At 40.7% G+C, this 15,848-nt stretch overlaps 2 non-coding genes and 16 pseudogenes across 2 annotated transcripts; all 18 read right to left on the reverse strand.

Moving 5' to 3' along the window:
* Positions 1-8,843: 8,843 nt before the first annotated feature.
* On the reverse strand, positions 8,844-8,962 carry LOC149697049 (5S ribosomal RNA; annotated as a pseudogene).
* Positions 8,963-9,084: 122 nt separating this feature from the next.
* On the reverse strand, positions 9,085-9,202 carry LOC149697050 (5S ribosomal RNA; annotated as a pseudogene).
* A 377-nt stretch (positions 9,203-9,579) lies between these two features.
* Positions 9,580-9,698, reverse strand: LOC149697051 (5S ribosomal RNA; annotated as a pseudogene).
* Positions 9,699-10,069: 371 nt separating this feature from the next.
* LOC149697052 (5S ribosomal RNA) lies at positions 10,070-10,188 on the reverse strand (annotated as a pseudogene).
* Positions 10,189-10,310: 122 nt separating this feature from the next.
* LOC149697053 (5S ribosomal RNA) lies at positions 10,311-10,413 on the reverse strand (annotated as a pseudogene).
* Positions 10,414-10,549: 136 nt separating this feature from the next.
* On the reverse strand, positions 10,550-10,668 carry LOC149697054 (5S ribosomal RNA; annotated as a pseudogene).
* A 564-nt stretch (positions 10,669-11,232) lies between these two features.
* On the reverse strand, positions 11,233-11,351 carry LOC149697055 (5S ribosomal RNA; annotated as a pseudogene).
* A 123-nt stretch (positions 11,352-11,474) lies between these two features.
* LOC149697056 (5S ribosomal RNA) lies at positions 11,475-11,593 on the reverse strand (annotated as a pseudogene).
* A 361-nt stretch (positions 11,594-11,954) lies between these two features.
* LOC149697057 (5S ribosomal RNA) lies at positions 11,955-12,073 on the reverse strand. Its single transcript, XR_016382470.1, has one exon. It is a non-coding gene; the product is annotated as a 5S ribosomal RNA (ribosomal RNA).
* Positions 12,074-12,196: 123 nt separating this feature from the next.
* On the reverse strand, positions 12,197-12,315 carry LOC149697058 (5S ribosomal RNA; annotated as a pseudogene).
* Positions 12,316-12,452: 137 nt separating this feature from the next.
* On the reverse strand, positions 12,453-12,571 carry LOC149697059 (5S ribosomal RNA; annotated as a pseudogene).
* Positions 12,572-12,708: 137 nt separating this feature from the next.
* Positions 12,709-12,827, reverse strand: LOC149697060 (5S ribosomal RNA; annotated as a pseudogene).
* Positions 12,828-13,410: 583 nt separating this feature from the next.
* Positions 13,411-13,529, reverse strand: LOC149697061 (5S ribosomal RNA). The gene has a single exon (XR_016382471.1). It is a non-coding gene; the product is annotated as a 5S ribosomal RNA (ribosomal RNA).
* A 123-nt stretch (positions 13,530-13,652) lies between these two features.
* On the reverse strand, positions 13,653-13,771 carry LOC149697062 (5S ribosomal RNA; annotated as a pseudogene).
* Positions 13,772-13,908: 137 nt separating this feature from the next.
* Positions 13,909-14,027, reverse strand: LOC149697063 (5S ribosomal RNA; annotated as a pseudogene).
* Positions 14,028-14,164: 137 nt separating this feature from the next.
* On the reverse strand, positions 14,165-14,283 carry LOC149697064 (5S ribosomal RNA; annotated as a pseudogene).
* A 580-nt stretch (positions 14,284-14,863) lies between these two features.
* On the reverse strand, positions 14,864-14,982 carry LOC149697065 (5S ribosomal RNA; annotated as a pseudogene).
* Positions 14,983-15,105: 123 nt separating this feature from the next.
* Positions 15,106-15,224, reverse strand: LOC149697066 (5S ribosomal RNA; annotated as a pseudogene).
* Positions 15,225-15,848: the final 624 nt, after the last annotated feature.

Here is a 15,848-nt window from a genome sequence, read left to right on the forward strand (position 1 = left end):
TGGGCTTCCGTGGCGCAATGGTTAGCGCGTTCGGCTGTTAACCAATAGGTTGGTGGTTCGAGCCCATCCGGGAGCGGTGTTGTGTGATCTCAGATGTGACGTAAAAAGTCAAGGTTTTTACAATATACCTGACGAGCATTTAACTTTTGGGCTTCCGTGGCGCAATGGTTAGCGCGTTCGGCTGTTAACCAATAGGTTGGTGGTTCGAGCCCATCCGGGAGCGGTGTTGTGAGGTCTCAGATGTGACGTAAAAAGTCAAGGTTTTTGCACAATACCTGACGAGCATTTAGCTTTTGGGCTTCCGTGGCGCAATGGTTAGCGCGTTCGGCTGTTAACCAATAGGTTGGTGGTTCGAGCCCACCCGGGAGCGGTGTTGCGTGATCTCAAATGTAACGTAGAAAGCCAAAGTTTTTCCACAACACCTGACAACCATTTAATTTCTGAGCTTCCGTGGCTCAATGGTTAGCGCGTTCGGCTGTTAACCAATAGGTTGGTGGTTCGAGCCCATCCGGGAGCGGTGTTGTGAGGTCTCAGATGTGACGTAAAAAGTCAAGGTTTTTACACAATACCTGACGAGCATTTAACTTTTGGGCTTTCGTGGCGCAATGGTTAGCGCGTTCGGCTGTTAACCAATAGGTTGGTGGTTCGAGCCCATCCGGGAGCGGTGTTGTGAGGTCTCAGATGTGACGTAAAAAGTCAAGGTTTTTACACAATACCTGACGAGCATTTAACTTTTGGGCTTCCGTGGCGCAATGGTTAGCGCGTTCGGCGGTTAACCAATAGGTTGGTGGTTCGAGCCCATCCGGGATCGGTGTTGTGAGGTCTCAGATGTGACGTAAGAAGTCAAGGTTTTTACACAATACCTGACGAGTATTTAACTTTTGGTCTTCCGTGGCGCAATGGTTAGCGCGTTCGGCTGTTAACCAATAGGTTGGTGGTTCGAGCCCATCCGGGAGCGGTGTTGTGAGGTCTCAGATGTGACGTAAAAAGTCAAGGTTTTCCACAATACCTGACAACCATTTAATTTTTGGGCTTCCGTGGCGCAGTGGTTAGCGCGTTCGGCTGTTAACCAATAGGTTGGTGGTTCGAGCCCATCCGGGAGCGGTGTTGTGAGGTCTCAGATGTGACGTAAAAAGTCAAGGTTTTTACACAATACCTGACGAGCATTTAACTTTTGGGCTTCCGTGGCGCAATGTTTAGCGCGTTCGGCTGTTAACCAATAGGTTGGTGGTTCGAGCCCATCCGGGAGCGGTGTTGTGAGGTCTCAGATGTGACGTAAAAAGTCAAGGTTTTTGCACAATACCTGACGAGCATTTAGCTTTTGGGCTTCCGTGGCGCAATGGTTAGCGCGTTCGGCTGTTAACCAATAGGTTGGTGGTTCGAGCCCACCCGGGAGCGGTGTTGTGTGATCTCAAATGTAACGTAGAAAGCCAAAGTTTTTGCACAATAAATGACGACCATTTGATTTCTGAGCTTCCGTGTCTCAATGGTTAGCGCGTTCGGCTGTTAACCAATAGGTTGGTGGTTCGAGCCCATCCGGGAGCGGTGTTGTGAGGTCTCAGATGTGACGTAAAAAGTCAAGGTTTTTACACAATACGTGACGAGCATTTAACTTTTGGGCTTCCGTGGCGCAATGGTTAGCGCGTTCGGCTGTTAACCAATAGGTTGGTGGTTCGAGCCCATCCGGGAGCGGTGTTGTGTGATCTCAGATGTGACGTAAAAAGTCAAGGTTTTTACAATATACCTGACGAGCATTTAACTTTTGGGCTTCCGTGGCGCAATGGTTAGCGCGTTCGGCTGTTAACCAATAGGTTGGTGGTTCGAGCCCATCCGGGAGCGGTGTTGTGAGGTCTCAGATGTGACGTAAAAAGTCAAGGTTTTTGCACAATACCTGACGAGCATTTAGATTTTGGGCTTCCGTGGCGCAATGGTTAGCGCGTTCGGCTGTTAACCAATAGGTTGGTGGTTCGAGCCCACCTGGGAGCGGTGTTGCGTGATCTCAAATGTAACGTAGAAAGCCAAAGTTTTTCCACAACACCTGACAACCATTTAATTTCTGAGCTTCCGTGGCTCAATGGTTAGCGCGTTCGGCTGTTAACCAATAGGTTGGTGGTTCGAGCCCATCCGGGAGCGGTGTTGTGAGGTCTCAGATGTGACGTAAAAAGTCAAGGTTTTTACACAATACCTGACGAGCATTTAACATTTGGGCTTCCGTGGCGCAATGTTTAGCGCGTTCGGCTGTTAACCAATAGGTTGGTGGTTCGAGCCCACCCGGGAGCGGTGTTGCGTGATCTCAAATGTAACGTAGAAAGCCAAAGTTTTTCCACAACACCTGACAACCATTTAATTTCTGAGCTTCCGTGGCTCAATGGTTAGCGCGTTCGGCTGTTAACCAATAGGTTGGTGGTTCAAGCCCATCCGGGAGCGGTGTTTTGAGGTCTCAGATGTGACGTAAAAAGTCAAGGTTTTTACACAATACCTGACGAGCATTTAACATTTGGGCTTCCGTGGCGCAATGGTTAGCGCGTTCGGCGGTTAACCAATAGGTTGGTGGTTCGAGCCCATCCGGGATCGGTGTTGTGAGGTCTCAGATGTGACGTAAGAAGTCAAGGTTTTTACACAATACCTGACGAGTATTTAACTTTTGGTCTTCCGTGGCGCAATGGTTAGCGCGTTCGGCTGTTAACCAATAGGTTGGTGGTTCGAGCCCATCCGGGAGCGGTGTTGTGAGGTCTCAGATGTGACGTAAAAAGTCAAGGTTTTTACACAATACGTGACGAGCATTTAACTTTTGGGCTTCCGTGGCGCAATGGTTAGCGCGTTCGGCTGTTAACCAATAGGTTGGTGGTTCGAGCCCATCCGGGAGCGGTGTTGTGTGATCTCAGATGTGACGTAAAAAGTCAAGGTTTTTACAATATACCTGACGAGCATTTAACTTTTGGGCTTCCGTGGCGCAATGGTTAGCGCGTTCGGCTGTTAACCAATAGGTTGGTGGTTCGAGCCCATCCGGGAGCGGTGTTGTGAGGTCTCAGATGTGACGTAAAAAGTCAAGGTTTTTGCACAATACCTGACGAGCATTTAGCTTTTGGGCTTCCGTGGCGCAATGGTTAGCGCGTTCGGCTGTTAACCAATAGGTTGGTGGTTCGAGCCCACCTGGGAGCGGTGTTGCGTGATCTCAAATGTAACGTAGAAAGCCAAAGTTTTTCCACAACACCTGACAACCATTTAATTTCTGAGCTTCCGTGGCTCAATGGTTAGCGCGTTCGGCTGTTAACCAATAGGTTGGTGGTTCGAGCCCATCCGGGAGCGGTGTTGTGAGGTCTCAGATGTGACGTAAAAAGTCAAGGTTTTTACACAATACCTGACGAGCATTTAACATTTGGGCTTCCGTGGCGCAATGTTTAGCGCGTTCGGCTGTTAACCAATAGGTTGGTGGTTCGAGCCCACCCGGGAGCGGTGTTGCGTGATCTCAAATGTAACGTAGAAAGCCAAAGTTTTTCCACAACACCTGACAACCATTTAATTTCTGAGCTTCCGTGGCTCAATGGTTAGCGCGTTCGGCTGTTAACCAATAGGTTGGTGGTTCAAGCCCATCCGGGAGCGGTGTTTTGAGGTCTCAGATGTGACGTAAAAAGTCAAGGTTTTTACACAATACCTGACGAGCATTTAACATTTGGGCTTCCGTGGCGCAATGGTTAGCGCGTTCGGCGGTTAACCAATAGGTTGGTGGTTCGAGCCCATCCGGGATCGGTGTTGTGAGGTCTCAGATGTGACGTAAGAAGTCAAGGTTTTTACACAATACCTGACGAGTATTTAACTTTTGGTCTTCCGTGGCGCAATGGTTAGCGCGTTCGGCTGTTAACCAATAGGTTGGTGGTTCGAGCCCATCCGGGAGCGGTGTTGTGAGGTCTCAGATGTGACGTAAAAAGTCAAGGTTTTTACACAATACCTGACGAGCATTTAACTTTTGGGCTTCCGTGGCGCAATGTTTAGCGCGATAGGCTGTTAACCAATAGGTTGGTGGTTCAAGCCCATCCGGGAGCGGTGTTGTGGGGTCTCAGATGTGACGTAAAAAGTCAAGGTTTTTGCACAATACCTGACGAGCATTTAGCTTTTGGGCTTCCGTGGCGCAATGGTTAGCGCGTTCGGCTGTTAACCAATAGGTTGGTGGTTCGAGCCCACCCGGGAGCGGTGTTGTGTGATCTCAAATGTAACGTAGAAAGCCAAAGTTTTTGCACAATAAATGACGACCATTTAATTTCTGAGCTTCCGTGGCTCAATGGTTAGCGCGTTCGGCTGTTAACCAATAGGTTGGTGGTTCGAGCCCATCCGGGAGCGGTGTTGTGAGGTCTCAGATGTGACGTAAAAAGTCAAGGTTTTTACACAATACGTGACGAGCATTTAACTTTTGGGCTTCCGTGGCGCAATGGTTAGCGCGTTCGGCTGTTAACCAATAGGTTGGTGGTTCGAGCCCATCCGGGAGCGGTGTTGTGAGGTCTCAGATGTGACGTAAAAAGTCAAGGTTTTTGCACAATACCTGACGAGCATTTAGCTTTTGGGCTTCCGTGGCGCAATGGTTAGCGCGTTCGGCTGTTAACCAATAGGTTGGTGGTTCGAGCCCACCCGGGAGCGGTGTTGCGTGATCTCAAATGTAACGTAGAAAGCCAAAGTTTTTCCACAATACCTGACAACCATTTAATTTCTGAGCTTCCGTGGCGCAATGGTTAGCGCGTTCGGCTGTTAACCAATAGGTTGGTGGTTCGAGCCCATCCGGGAGCGGTGTTGTGAGGTCTCAGATGTGACGTAAAAAGTCAAGGTTTTTACACAATACGTGACGAGCATTTAACTTTTGGGCTTCCGTGGCGCAATGGTTAGCGCGTTCGGCTGTTAACCAATAGGTTGGTGGTTCGAGCCCATCCGGGAGCGGTGTTGTGAGGTCTCAGATGTGACGTAAAAAGTCAAGGTTTTTGCACAATACCTGACGAGCATTTAGCTTTTGGGCTTCCGTGGCGCAATGGTTAGCGCGTTCGGCTGTTAACCAATAGGTTGGTGGTTCGAGCCCACCCGGGAGCGGTGTTGCGTGATCTCAAATGTAACGTAGAAAGCCAAAGTTTTTCCACAATACCTGACAACCATTTAATTTCTGAGCTTCCGTGGCGCAATGGTTAGCGCGTTCGGCTGTTAACCAATAGGTTGGTGGTTCGAGCCCATCCGGGAGCGGTGTTGTGAGGTCTCAGATGTGACGTAAAAAGTCAAGTTTTTTGCACAATACCTGACGAGCATTTAGGTTTTGGGCTTCCGTGGCGCAATGGTTAGCGCGTTCGGCTGTTAAGCAATAGGTTGGTGGTTCGAGCCCATCCGGGAGCGGTGTTGTGAGGTCTCAGATGTGACGTAAAAAGTCAAGGTTTTTACACAATACCTGACGAGCATTTAAATTTTGGGCTTCCTTGGCGCAATGGTTAGCGCGTTCGGCTGTTAACCAATAGGTTGGTGGTTCGAGCCCACCCGGGAGCGGTGTTGTGTGATCTCAAATGTAACGTAGAAAGCCAAAGTTTTTCCACAATACCTGACGACCATTTAACTTTTGGGCTTCCGTGGCGCAATGGTTAGCACGTTCGGCTGTTGACCAATAGGTTGGTGGTTCGAGCCCATCAATCGAGATGAAATCACTTTTAATGAGTGTTTTATAGGGAATTAAGCTGAATTCGGTCAAACATTTCTCCAGAAAAAAATGCATTCAAAAAAGTACCGAAAAAATCGCATGTTTTTCTTCTTCAAGACACAAAATCCGTGAATACGATTTCTTATTGAAAATTGAATTTTAACAGTTTTTTGAATGAATATCGTTACATTGCTTGAAATAAAGCAAAAAGTATAAAAATAATGGTTTCAATGAATATATTTGAAAATAGAGAAGAACTACTCAAAATATGCTTCTTTGGCCGTGAAACGTCGATTTTGAAAATGTTATTAAAAATCGAGGTACATTTTTATTTATTGTTCAATCGAGATGAAATCACTTTTAATGAGTGTTTTATTGGGAATTAAGCTGAATTCGGTCAAAAATTTCTCCAGAAAAAAATGCATTCAAAAAAGTACCGAAAAAATCGCATGTTTTTCTTCTTCAAGATACAAAATCCATGACAACGATTTCTTATTGAAAAATTTAATTTTAACAGTTTTTTGATTGAATATCGTTACATTTGCTTGAATTAAAGCAAAAAGTATAAAAATAATGGTTTCAATGAATATATTTGAAAATAGTGAAGAAATACTCAAAGTATGCTTCTTTGGCCGTGAAACGTCGATTTTGAAAATGTTATTAAAAATCGAGGTAAATTTTTAATTATTGTTCAATCGAGATGAAATCACTTTCAATGAGTGTTTTATAGGGAATTAAGCTGAATTCGGTCAAAAATTTCTCCAGAAAAAATGCATTCAAAAAAGTACCGAAAAAATCGCATGGTTTTCTTCTTCAAGATACAAAATCCGTGACAACGATTTCTTATTGAAAAATTTAATTTTAACAGTTTTTTGATTGAATATCGTTACATTTGCTTGAATTAAAGCAAAAAGTATAAAAATAATGGTTTCAGTGAATATATTTGTAAATAGTGAAGAAATACTCAAAATATGCTTCGTTGGCGGTGAAACGTCGATTTTTAAAATGTTATTAAAAATCGAGGTACATTTTTAATTATTGTTCAATCGAGATGAAATCACTTTTAATGAGTGTTTTATAGGGAATTAAGCTGAATTCGGTCAAACATTTCTCCAGAAAAAAATGCATTTAAAAGTGTACCGAAAAAATCGCATGTTTTTTCTCTTCAAGATACAAAATCCGTGACAACGATTTCTTATTTAAAATTGAATTTTAACAGTTTGTTGAATGAATATCGTTACATTTGCTTGAATTAACGCAAAAATTACAAAAATAATGGTTTCAGTGGTTATATTTGAAAATAGTGAACAAATGCTCAAAATGTTTTTCTTAGGCCGAGTTACGTCGATTTTGAAAATGTTATTAAAAATCGAGGTACATTTTTATTTATTGTTCAATCGAGATGAAATCACTTTTAATGAGTGTTTTATAGGGAATTAAGCTGAATTCGGTCAAAAATTTCTATAGAAAAAAATGCATTCAAAAAAGTACCGAAAAAATCGCATGTTTTTCTTCTTCAAGACACAAAATCCGTGAATACGATTTCTTATTGAAAATTGAATTTTAACAGTTTTTTGAATGAATATCGTTACATTGCTTGAATTAAAGCAAAAAGTATAAAAATAATGGTTTCAATGAATATATTTGAAAATAGAGAAGAACTACTCAAAATATGCTTCTTTGGCCGTGAAACGTCGATTTTGAAAATGTTATTAAAAATCGAGGTAAATTTTTAATTATGTTCAATCGAGATGAAATCACTTTTAATGGGTGTTTTATAGGGAATTAAGCTGAATTCGGTCAAACATTTCTCCAGAAAAAAATGCATTCAAAAGTGTACCGAAAAAATCGCATGTTTTTCTTCTTCAAGATACAAAATCCGTGACAACGATTTCTTATTGAAAAATTTAATTTTAACAGTTTTTTGAATGAATATCGTTACATTTGCTTGAATTAAAGCAAAAGGTATAAAAATAATGGATTCAGTGGTTATATTTGAAAATAGTGAAGAAATACTCAAAATATGCTTCTTTGCCCGTGAAACGTCGATTTTGAAAATGTTATTAAAAATCGAGGTACATTTTTATTTATTGTTCAATCGAGATGAAATCACTTTTAATGAGTGTTTTATTGGGAATTAAGCTGAATTCGGTCAAAAATTTCTCCAGAAAAAAATGCATTAAAAAAAGTACCGAAAAAATCGCATGTTTTTCTTCTTCAAGATACAAAATCCGTGACAACGATTTCTTATTGAAAAATTTAATTTTAACAGTTTTTTGATTGAATATCGTTACATTTGCTTGAATTAAAGCAAAAAGTATAAAAATAATGGTTTCAGTGAACATATTTGAAAATAGTGAAGAAATACTCAAAGTATGCTTCTTTGGCCGTGAAACGTCGATTTTGAAAATGTTATTAAAAATCGAGGTAAATTTTTTATTATTGTTCAATCGAGATGAAATCACTTTCAATGAGTGTTTTATAGGGAATTAAGCTGAATTCGGTCAAACATTTCTCCAGAAAAAAATGCATTCAAAAGTGTACCGAAAAAATCGCATGTTTTTCTTCTTCAAGATGCAAAATCCGTGACAACGATTTCTTATTGAAAAATTTAATTTTAACAGTTTTTTGATTGAATATCGTTACATTTGCTTGAATTAAAGCAAAAAGTATAAAAATAATGGTTTCAGTGATCATATTTGAAAATAGTGAAGAAATACTCAAAGTGGTCTCCCTCCAAAGTACTGACAGCGCTCGACGCTTCTTAACTTCGGTTATCGGACGAGAACCGGTGTATTCAGCGTGTTATGGCCGTTTCTCGAGAGTGCTAGTTAATAATTTGAATTAAATTAACTTTCATCTTTATAAAACAATAACAAAAAGAAGATATGTTTGTTTTTTCAAATTTGGTGGAATTTTAAAGAGGAAACAAAAGTGAAAAAGCCGACGGCACGCAGTATTCCCAAGTACTGTATGCGCTCGACGCTGCTTAACTTCGGTTATCGGACGAGAACCGGTGTATTCAGCGTGATATGGCCGTTGCCGAGAGTGCTAGGTAATAATTCGAATTTAAATTAAGTGAGACAAATTAACCATCATCTTTTTAAAACAATAACAAAAAGAAAATAAGTTTGCTTTTTTCAAATCTATTGGAATTTAAAAGAGGAAAAAAAAGTGAAAAAGCCAACGGCACGCAGTGTTCCTAAGTGGTCTCCCTCCCAAGTAGTGACTGCGCTCGACGCTGCTTAACTTCGGTTATCGGACGAGAACCGGTGTATTCAGCATGTTATGGCCGTTGACGATAGTGCTAGTTAATAATTTGAATTAAATTAACTTTCATCTTTATAAAACAATAACAAAATGAAAACATGTTTGCTTTTTTCATATCTATTAAAATTTAAAAGAGGAAAAAAAAGTGAAAAAGCCAACGGCACGCAGTGTTCTTAAGTGGTCTCTCTCCCAAGTAGTGACTGCGCTCGACGCTGCTAACGTCGGCGATCGGACGAGAACCGGTGTTCTCAGCGTGATATGGCCGTTGCCGAGAGTGCTAGTTAAAAATTCGAATTTAAATTAAGTGAGACAAATTAACCTTCATCTTTATAAAACAATAACAAAAAGAAGATATGTTTGCTTTTTTCATATCGGGTGGAATTTAAAAGAGGAAACAACAGTGAAAAAGCCAACGGCTCGCAGTATTCCCAAGTACTGACTGCGCTCGACGCTGCTAACGTCGGCGATCGGACGAGAACCGGTGTTCTCAGCGTGATATGGCCGTTGCCGAGAGTGCTAGATAATAATTCGAATTTAAATTAAGTGAGACAAATTAACCTTCATCTTTTTAAAACAAGAACAAAAAGAAAATATGTTTGCTTTTTTCATATCTATTGGAATTTAAAAGAGGAAAAAAAAAGTGAAAAAGCTAACGGCACGCAGTGTTCCTAAGTGGTCGCCCTCCCAAATACTGACTGCGCTCGACGCTACTTAACTTCAGTTATCGGACGAGAACCGGTGTATTCAGCGTGATATGGCCGTTGCCGAGAGTGCTAGTTAAAAATTCGAATTTAAATTAAGTGAGACAAATTAACCTTCATCTTTATAAAACAATAACAAAAAGATATGTTTGCTTTTTTCATATCGGGTGGAATTTAAAAGAGGGAACAAAAGTGAAAAAGCCAACGGCACGCAGTATTCCCAAGTACTGACTGCGCTCGACGCTGCTAACGTCGGCGATCGGACGAGAACCGGTATTCTCAGCGTGATATGGCCGTTGCCGAGAGTGCTAGTTAATAATTCGAATTTAAATTAAGTGAGACAAATTAACCGTCATAATTTTAAAACAATAACAAAAAAAAACCTGTTTGCTTTTTTCATATCTATTAAAATTTAAAAGAGGAAAAAAAGTGAAAAACCCAACGGCACGCAGTGTTCCTAAGTGGTCTCCCTCCCAAGTACTGACTGCGCTCGACGCTGCTTAACTTCGGTGATCGGACGAGAACCGGTGTATTCAGCGTGTTATGGCCGTTGCCGAGAGTGCTAGTTAATAATTTGAATTAAATCAACTTTCATCTTTATAAAACAATAACAAAAAGAAGATATGTTTGCTTTTTTCATATCTGGTGGAATTTGAAAGAGGAAACAAAAGTGAAAAAGCCAACGGCACGCAGTATTCCCAAGTACTGTATGCGCTCGACGCTGCTTAACTTCGGTGATCGGACGAGAACCGGTGTTCTCAGCGTGATATGGCCGTTGCCGAGAGTGCTAGATAATAATTCGAATTTAAATTAAGTGAGACAAATTAACCTTCATCTTTTTAAAACAATAACAAAAAGAAAACATGTTTGCTTTTTTATATCTATTGGAATTTAAAAGAGGAAAAAAAAGTGAAAAAGCTACCGGCACGCAGTGTTCCTAAGTGGTCACCCTCCCAAGTACTGACTGCGCTCGACGCTGCTTAACTTCGGTGATCGGACGAGAACCGGTGTATTCAGCGTGATATGGCCGTTGCCGAGAGTGCTAGTTAATAATTTGAACTTAATTAACCTTCACCTTTATAAAAAATAACAATAAGAAGATATGTTTGTTTTTTCATATCTGGTGGAATTTAAGAGGAAACAAAAGTGAAAAAGCCATCGGCATGCAGTGTTCCCAAGTACTGACTGTGCTCGACGCTGCTTAACTTCGGTTATCGGACGAGAACCGGTGTATTCAGCGTGATATGGCCGTTGCCGAGAGTGCTAGTTAATAATTTGAATTTAATTAACTTTCATCTTTATAAAACAATAACAAAAAGAAGATATGTTTGCTTCTTTCATATCGGGTGGAATTTAAAAGAGGAAACAAAAGTGAAAAACCAACGGAACGCAGTATTCCCAAGTACTGTATGCGCTCGACGCTGCTTAACTTCGGTGATCGGACGAAAACCGGTGTTTTCAGCGTGATATGGCCGTTGCCGAGAGTGCTTGTTAATAATTCGAACTTAAATTAAGTGAGACAAATTAACCTTCATCATTTTAAAACAATAACAAAAAAAACATGTTTGCTTTTTTCATATCTATTAAAATTTATAAGAGGAAAAAAGGCACGCAGTGTTCCTAAGTGGTCTCCCTCCCAAGTACTGACTGCGCTCGACAATGCTTAACTTCGGTTATCGGACGAGAACCGGTGTATTCAGCGTGATATGGCCGTTGCCGAGAGTGCTAGTTGATAATTTGAATTTAATTAACTTTCATCTTTATAAAACAATAACAAAAAAGAAGATATGTTTGCTTTTTTCATATCTATTAAAATTTAAAAGAGGAAAAAAAAGTGAAAAAGCCAACGGCACGCAGTGTTCCTAAGTGGTCTCCCTCCCAAGTAGTAACTGCGCTCGACGCTGCTTAACTTCAGTTATCGGACGAGAACCGGTGTATTCAGCGTGATATGGCCGTTGCCGAGAGTGCTAGTTAATAATCTTAATTTAATTAACTTTCATCTTTATAAAACAATAACAAAAAGAAGATATGTTTGCTTTTTTCATATCTGGTGGAATTTAAAAGAGGAAACAAAAGTGAAAAAACAAACGGCACGCAGTATTCCCAAGTACTGACTGCGCTCGACGCTGCTAACGTCGGCGATCGGACGAGAACCGGTGTTCTCAGCGTGATATGGCCGTTGCCGAGAGTGCTAGATAATAATTCGAATTTAAATTAAGTGAGACAAATTAACCTTCATCTTTTTAAAACAATAACAAAAAGAAAATATGTTTGCTTTTTTATATCTATTGGAATTTAAAAGAGGAAAAAAAAAGTGAAAAAGCTAACGGCACGCAGTGTTCCTAAGTGGTCGCCCTCCCAAGTACTGACTGCGCTCGACGCTGCTTAACTTCGGTGATCGGACGAGAACCGGTGTATTCAGCGTGATATGGCCGTTGCCGAGAGTGCTAGTTGATAATTTGAATTTAATTAACTTTCATCTTTATAAAACAATAACAAAAAAGAAGATATGTTTGCTTTTTTCATATCTATTAAAATTTAAAAGAGGAAAAAAAAGTGAAAAAGCCAACGGCACGCAGTGTTCCTAAGTGGTCTCCATCCCAAGTACTGACTGCGCTCGACGCTGCTTAACTTCGGTGATCGGATGAGAACCGATGTATTCAGCGTGATATGGTCGTTGCCGAGAGTGCTAGTTAACAATTCGAATTTAAATTAAGTGAGACAAATTAAACTTCATCATTTTAAAACAATAACAAAATGAAAACATGTTTGCTTTCTTCATATCTATTAAAATTTAAAAGAGGAAAAAAAAGTGAAAAAGCCAACGGCACGCAGTGTTCTTAAGTGGTCTCCCTCCCAAGTAGTGACTGCGCTCGACGCTGCTTAACTTCAGTTATCGGACGAGAACCGGTGTATTCAGCGTGATATGGCCGTTGCCGAGAGTGCTAGTTAACAATTCGAATTTAAATTAAGTGAGACAAATTAACCTTCATCATTTTAAAACAATAACAAAATGAAAACATGTTTGCTTTTTTCATATCTATTAAAATTTAAAAGAGGAAAAAAAACTGAAAAAGCCAACGGCACGCAGTGTTCTTAAGTGGTCTCCCTCCCAAGTAGTGACTGCGCTCGACGCTGCTTAACTTCAGTTATCGGACGAGAACCGGTGTATTCAGCGTGATATGGCCGTTGCCGAGAGTGCTAGTTAATAGTTTTAATTTAATTAACTTTCATCTTTATAAAACAATAACAAAAAGAAGATATGTTTGTTTTTTCATATCTGGTGGAATTTAAGAGGAAACAAAAGTGAAAAAGCCATCGGCATGCAGTGTTCCCAAGTACTGACTGCGCTCGACGCTGCTTAACTTCGGTTATCGGACGAGAACCGGTGTATTCAGCGTGATATGGCCGTTGCCGAGAGTGCTAGTTTATAATTTGAATTTAATTAACTTTCATCTTTATAAAACAATAACATAAAGAAGATATGTTTGCTTCTTTCATATCGGGTGGAATTTAAAAGAGGAAACAAAAGTGAAAAAGCCAACGGCACGCAGTATTCCCAAGTACTGACTGCGCTCGACGCTGCTAACGTCGGCGATCGGACGAGAACCGGTGTTCTCAGCGTGATATGGCCGTTGCCGAGAGTGCTAGATAATAATTCGAATTTAAATTAAGTGAGACAAATTAACCTTCATCTTTTTAAAACAATAACAAAAAGAAAATATGTTTGCTTTTTTATATCTATTGGAATTTAAAAGAGGAAAAAAAAAGTGAAAAAGCTAACGGCACGCAGTGTTCCTAAGTGGTCGCCCTCCCAAGTACTGACTGCGCTCGACGCTGCTTAACTTCGGTGATCGGACGAGAACCGGTGTATTCAGCGTGATATGGCCGTTGCCGAGAGTGCTAGTTGATAATTTGAATTTAATTAACTTTCATCTTTATAAAACAATAACAAAAAAGAAGATATGTTTGCTTTTTTCATATCTATTAAAATTTAAAAGAGGAAAAAAAAGTGAAAAAGCCAACGGCACGCAGTGTTCCTAAGTGGTCTCCATCCCAAGTACTGACTGCGCTCGACGCTGCTTAACTTCGGTGATCGGATGAGAACCGATGTATTCAGCGTGATATGGTCGTTGCCGAGAGTGCTAGTTAACAATTCGAATTTAAATTAAGTGAGACAAATTAACCTTCATCATTTTAAAACAATAACAAAATGAAAACATGTTTGCTTTCTTCATATCTATTAAAATTTAAAAGAGGAAAAAAAAGTGAAAAAGCCAACGGCACGCAGTGTTCTTAAGTGGTCTCCCTCCCAAGTAGTGACTGCGCTCGACGCTGCTTAACTTCAGTTATCGGACGAGAACCGGTGTATTCAGCGTGATATGGCCGTTGCCGAGAGTGCTAGTTAACAATTCGAATTTAAATTAAGTGAGACAAATTAACCTTCATCATTTTAAAACAATAACAAAATGAAAACATGTTTGCTTTTTTCATATCTATTAAAATTTAAAAGAGGAAAAAAAACTGAAAAAGCCAACGGCACGCAGTGTTCTTAAGTGGTCTCCCTCCCAAGTAGTGACTGCGCTCGACGCTGCTTAACTTCAGTTATCGGACGAGAACCGGTGTATTCAGCGTGATATGGCCGTTGCCGAGAGTGCTAGTTAATAGTTTTAATTTAATTAACTTTCATCTTTATAAAACAATAACAAAAAGAAGATATGTTTGTTTTTTCATATCTGGTGGAATTTAAGAGGAAACAAAAGTGAAAAAGCCATCGGCATGCAGTGTTCCCAAGTACTGACTGCGCTCGACGCTGCTTAACTTCGGTTATCGGACGAGAACCGGTGTATTCAGCGTGATATGGCCGTTGCCGAGAGTGCTAGTTTATAATTTGAATTTAATTAACTTTCATCTTTATAAAACAATAACATAAAGAAGATATGTTTGCTTCTTTCATATCGGGTGGAATTTAAAAGAGGAAACAAAAGTGAAAAACCAACGGAACGCAGTATTCCCAAGTATTGTATGCGCTCGACGCTGCTTAACTTCGGTGATCGGACGAAAACCGGTGTTTTCAGCGTGATATGGCCGTTGCCGAGAGTGCTTGTTAATAATTCGAATTTAAATTAAGTGAGACAAATTAACCTTCATCATTTTAAAACAATAACAAAAAAACATGTTTGCTTTTTTCATATCTATTAAAATTTATAAGAGGAAAAAAAAGTGAAAAAATCAACGGCACGCAGTGTTCCTAAGTGGTCTCCCTCCCAAGTACTGACTGCGCTCGACGCTGCTTAACTTCGGTTATCGGACGAGAACCGGTGTATTCAGCGTGATATGGCCGTTGCCGAGAGTGCTAGTTAATAATTTGAATTTAATTAACTTTCATCTTTATAAAACAATAACAAAAAAGAAGATATGTTTGCTTTTTTCATATCTATTAAAATTTAAAAGAGGAAAAAAAAGTGAAAAAGCCAACGGCACGCAGTGTTCCTAAGTGGTCTCCATCCCAAGTACTGACTGCGCTCGACGCTGCTTAACTTCGGCGATCGGACGAGAACCGGTGTTCTCAGCGTGATATGGCCGTTGCCGAGAGTGCTAGTTAAAAATTCGAATTTAAATTAAGTGAGACAAATTAAAATTCATCTTTATAACCTTGACTTTTTACGTCACATCTGAGACCTCACAACACCGCTCCTGGATGGGGTCGAACCACCAACCTATTGGTTAACAGCCGAACGCGCTAACCATTGCGCCACGGAAGCCCAAAAACTAAATGGTCGTCATTTATTGTGCAAAAACTTTGGCTTTCTACGTTACATTTCAGATCCCACAACACCGCTCCCGGGTGGGCTCGAACCACCAACCTATTGGTTAACAGCCGAACGCGCTAACCATTGAGCCACGGAAGCTCAGAAATTAAATGGTTGTCAGGTATTGTGGAAAACCTTGACATTTTACGTCACATCTGAGACCTCACAACACCGCTCCCGGATGGGATCGAACCACCAACCTATTGGTTAACAGCCGAACGTGCTAACCATTGCGCCAAGGAAGCCAAAATTTTAATACTCGTCAGGTATTGTGTAAAAACCTTGACTTTTTACGTCACATCTGAGACCTCACAACACCGCTCCCGGATGGGCTCGAACCACCAACCTATTGCTTAACAGCCGAACGCGCTAACCATTGCGCCACGGAAGCCCAAAAGCTAA

This window comes from Phalangium opilio, unplaced genomic scaffold (genome assembly GCF_054372755.1).
Source record: "Phalangium opilio isolate 3A_F unplaced genomic scaffold, DU_Popi_V2 ptg000021l_1, whole genome shotgun sequence".
NCBI classification, from domain to species: Eukaryota; Metazoa; Arthropoda; class Arachnida; order Opiliones; family Phalangiidae; genus Phalangium; species Phalangium opilio.